Here is a 5,000-nt window from a genome sequence, read left to right as displayed (position 1 = left end):
TTGAGAAATAAAAGAGAAAGAGATAGAGAGATGCATGTTGAAAGCATAAACAGAAGTTGATAAAATTGAAAAAATGAGAAGAGAAAAGAGGGAAATGTGCTAAAAAGCAAAGAGAAGAGAATTTATGAAATGAAATAATGAGAGAAAAAAAATCGATACATATTGACGGAATAAAAGAGAAAACACGGGAGGCCGACAAAATTGAAGAAACAGAGGGAAGAAGAAAAGACGAGAGTTGATAAAATTCGAATAAATTAGGAGGTAAAAAGAAAAGTTGATAATGTGACACAAAGGCGTTGGTAGGAATTTAAATGAATTCTCAAATTGCGGTGACGAGTGCAAGGAAAATTGAAGAAAGAAAGAATAAACCAAGAAAGAGAAAGTAACGGAGATGGAAGAAAGGAGGAGAAAAAGAAACAATGAAAGAAAGGAAAAAAGAGAAAAAAGAACCAACGGAAATGGAAGAAAGGAGAAGAGGGGAAAAATGAGAGAAAGAAAAAAGGGGGAAAACAGAAATGGAAGTAAAGAGGAGAAAAAAGAAAAGAAAAAAAAGAACCAAGAAAGAGAGAAAGAAAAATGAACTAGACGTAAAAAAGTGAAAACGGAATAAAAGGGAAAAGAGGCAATCGACAGATATGAGATAGATAAAGCAAGAACCAAAAGAGGAGGAAAGAAAGGAGGGAAAAACATCATCGTCATCGTTATCAACTTATTCTCATTCTTTCGAAATTAGATCAACTTCACTTTAGATGTAGCTTAGTGCCAGGTGCACATTCGGACGCAACTAGTATATGCATGTATGTATACGGTGTATGCGGACAACCACGTACGCATATGTGTATGTGAGTGTGTGTGAGTGTGACTGTGAGTGTGTGTGTGTGTGTGTGTGTGTATACGTACATACATATATGTATATGTATATGTATATATATACATACATACATACATACATACATACACACATATATATATATATATATATATATATATATATATATATATATATATATGTACGTATACACACACACACACACACACACATACACACACACACACACACACACACACACACACACACACACACACACACACACACACACACACACACACACACACACACACACACACACATATATATATATATATATATATATATATATATATATATATATATATATATATATATACATAGCACTATCTCCCCACACAGAACATATAAATAAACACACGCACAAGAGAACCCCAAACCTTTCAAATCACAACACAAAAAAGCCCCCCCTAAATACAGCATCACGGCCCCCGCGCCCTCCAAATCCACTTTAATGCGCCCTCAAAACAGCATTCCCAAAATGGCGAATCCCTCACACGACTCACATTTGCTGACTTAATCTCCCTTTTCCCAGCTTTCGGGCCCAATCAGTCAGTGTTAAATGCTCCACTTGAACGGGAGGGAGGACGGCCTTAATATCACTGGACGTAAGAGCGAGAATTGTATATCGACGGGGATGAATTTATAAATGTGTGAGTGAATTTATTAATGAATAGAAAGATAGATATATGAATAAACGGATAAACAGATAAATGCATAAATTCATTGTTAATTCAGTAATAAACAAAAGAACACTAACAACTTGTGAAAAAAATGTGATTTGACTGAATGAAAGTCAATGAAAATCACAGCCATAATACCTCTTAACATAAGGACGAAGACTGTATATCCTAGGCACCCATGACGGGCTGTCGCATAAGGTCAAATGTAACAACCAAACGAATGAATAATTAAATACATACAAAAGTAGAACAATAAATAAAAAATACATAAAAATTATAACTAAGTAATTAAACACACAAAAACAATAAACAAAAACAAATGATACATAAAATTAATAAATAAGCAAATAAACAAACAAAAATTAAACGACACATAAAAATACCTAAAAAAAAAGAGCAACTAAAACAAACTGAACAGAGACAAGCCACCCGTGAACAAGCGCTGAACAGAATGGAACAGAAGCGATTTTCCGAGAGACAAGACGGCACAGGACGGCTCATCTCCCGGCCAACGATAAGAAGATGCAGCATTCCTCTCCAGGTTTATTAGACGACGATATCTGAGTAAACAATCGACCAGGGGGGGGGGGGGAGTGGGGGGAGGGGGAAAAGGGGAGGTAGGGGGGTGGGGTTGGGGGGGGGGAGGGGGGAGGGGGCGACACGCGTGGACCCAATGCGAGAGATATCATTTATATGCTAGGACGCAGTTTGTCAGAAATCTAATTAAATGTGTATCTTCGCACTCATGTGTTTTAATGAAGAACGAGAGTTGACGGGGGAGTGAAGGGAGGTGGGGCGGGGGAGAGGGAGGGAGGGAGAGGGAGGGAGAGAGGGAGGGAGGAAGGGAAAGTGAAGGAAGGTAGGTGGGGAGGGAGAAGGAGTGAAGGGAGGAGGGAGGGGAGGTAGGGGAAGTAAAGGGAGGTGGGGTGGGGAAGAGGGAGGGAGGAAGGGGAGAGTGAAGGAAGATGGGTGGGGAGGGAGAAAGGGGGAGTGAAGGGAGGTGGGGTGGGGAGGAGAGGGAGTGAAAGAAGGTGGGTGGGGATGGAGAGGGAGGGGAGGGGAAGGAAGGGATGCAGAGGGAGAGGCGGAGGTAAGGAGATGAGGGGGAAGGTGAAGGAAAGAAAAGGAGAGGGAGAGGGAGAAGGAAAGAAAGTGAGAGGGAAAAAAGAAAGAGAGAAAGCGAGAAAAAAAGAAAGAGAAAAAAAGAACCAGAGCAAAACAAAGAAAGAAAGAAAAGCAAAAGGAAAAAAAAAAGCTCAACACCCAGAAAACAAACCAACACAAAAATAAACAACGCCTGTGACATGCCCCCCTCAAAAAAAAAAAAAAAAAAAAAAAAAAAAAAAAAAAACGAAAAACAGAAACAGCTTCACAAAAATGACAGCAGAGCCCCTCGCGGCGACCCTTATCGGCGTCGACCTAAGCTTATAAGAAGCTGGCTGTCGGCGCGGGATGAGCGGATAAAAGCTGTCAAAGAACCTGACGATACGCGAATCCTGCCTTCCTTGTGCTGCCTCTCAACAAACCTCTCTCTCTCTCTCTTTTCTTTCCCTCTTTTCTGTCTCTCTCTTTTTTTCTTTTTTTCTCTTTCTCTCTTTTTATCTCTCCCTCTTTTTTCTCTTTTTCTCTCTCTCTCTTCTTATCTCCCCCTCTTTTTTTTCTCACTCTCTATTTTTTTCTCTCTCTTTTTCTTTCTCTTTCTTTGTTTCTCTCTCTCTCTCTCTCTCTCTCCCTCAGGCCATTCACTCACTTCAATCACTTCTGTCTCTGTTTCTGTTGTCTTCCTTCTTTCTCTTTCTTCTATTTCTATTTTCTCTCTCTCTCTCTCTGCCCCCTTCCAATCATTCCTTTATCTCTCTTCCAAATCCTTTTTCTACCTTTCTCTCCCTGTCATACCTTTCTCTTTTCCTGTTCTTACCGCTTGTTATTTTTCTTTCAATTCCTCGTTCGGTATCCTTCATTTTATCTTGTTCTTCCTAATTCTCCTGTCTCTGTCCTTCTCCTAACCCTCTTTTTCTCTTCTTCCCTTCCATCTCTCTATCCTTTCGTAATCCTTATATTTTGTACCTATCCCTTATCCCTTTTCTATCTATCCTTCTAACAATTCCTCCTTTTTTATTTTTCTTCATCTGTCCCATTTTCTCCGTCCCTTTTCCATCGCTATTAAAACATTCTTCTTGGTTTTCTATTCTCTTCCCTCCACCATTCCCTCTTCCCTTCACCTTTCCTTCGTTGTCTTCATTTCTCCTCTTCCTCTTTATCTTTCCCTCGTTCTCTCGTCTTCCGCTCCTCCCTTCATCCTTCCCTCTTCCTCTTCATCCTTCTCTCTTCCCTTCATCTTTCCCCCTTCAGTTCATCCTTCTCTCTTCCTTCACCTTTCCCTCTCCCCTCCTACTTCCCCTCTTCCTCTTGACATTTCCTTCTTCCTCTTCCTCCTTCCCTCTCTCCTTCCACTTTTCCCCCTCCCCTTCTACCTTCTCCTCTTTCTCTTCGCCCTTCCTTCTTCCCTTCTACCTTCCCCTCTTCCTCTTCATCCTTCCCTCTTCCCTACCCCTTTCTTTTACTTTCCCCTCCTATTTCCCGTCTTCCTCTTCATCCTTCCTTCTTCCCTTCCTCCTTCCTTTACTCTCCCCTCTTCCTCCTCCTCATTCGTCTAAGACCGGCTAAAACACACCCAATAGAAAATCAGTTCGTCAGCGAAAAGTGGCCGAAAGTGTGGGCGAAAGATTTCTTAAAACTTTCTTTTTCTTTCATTTCGCTTCTTTCGTTTTCCCTCTTTCTCTTCCTTTCTTTCTTTTTAACGTCGTTTACCTGCTTATTTTCATTTTTCGCCATCTCTTTTTCATTTGTTTGGGAGTTGCAGTGGTAAGCGTGTCTTTCAAGTAATCGTTTGCTTATAATTTTACCATCTTCATCTTCTCCTCTTCCTCCTTCTCCTCCTCCTTCTTCTTCTACTTCTCCTCCTCCTCCCCCTAATCTTCCTACTCCCTCCCTAACCCCCTCCTCCTCCTCCTCCTCCTCCTCCCCCTAATCTTCCTCCTCCCTCCCTAATCTTCCTACTCCCCCCCAAACCCTCCTCCTCCCCCTAAACCCTCCTTAACCTCTTTCCTTCTTCACTCCCCTCCTCCTTTTTCATCCCTGAACTATGCAACATCAACAGATAGCGGTTATTGCCAACAACAAACTACTGCTCAGTCTTTACAGTAATCCAAAAATATAAAATCTCATTCACAATATTCCAAAAAAAAACTCAAAATATAAAATCTCATTCACAATATTCCAAAAAAAAAACTCAAAATATAAAATCTCATTCACAATCAAAAACTATAAAATCTCATTCACAATAATCAAAAAAAAATCTCAAAATATAAAATCTCATTCACAATAATCAAAAAAAAATCTCATTCACAGCCAACAAAAAGTATAAAATGTCATTCACAACAATCCAA

General features: G+C 40.4%; 1 protein-coding gene across 1 annotated transcript in view; it reads right to left on the bottom strand.

Annotated features, from left to right (window-relative positions):
• Ten-a (tenascin accessory) overlaps positions 1-5,000 on the bottom strand; it is a gene marked incomplete in the record, with an annotated part of 214,869 nt that overhangs the window by 152,642 nt on the left and 57,227 nt on the right.

This window comes from Penaeus vannamei, chromosome 42 (assembly GCF_042767895.1).
Source record: "Penaeus vannamei isolate JL-2024 chromosome 42, ASM4276789v1, whole genome shotgun sequence".
NCBI classification, from domain to species: Eukaryota; Metazoa; Arthropoda; class Malacostraca; order Decapoda; family Penaeidae; genus Penaeus; species Penaeus vannamei.
Note: the sequence above shows the minus strand (reverse complement) of the source record. Positions and strands in the feature narration are given on the sequence as shown.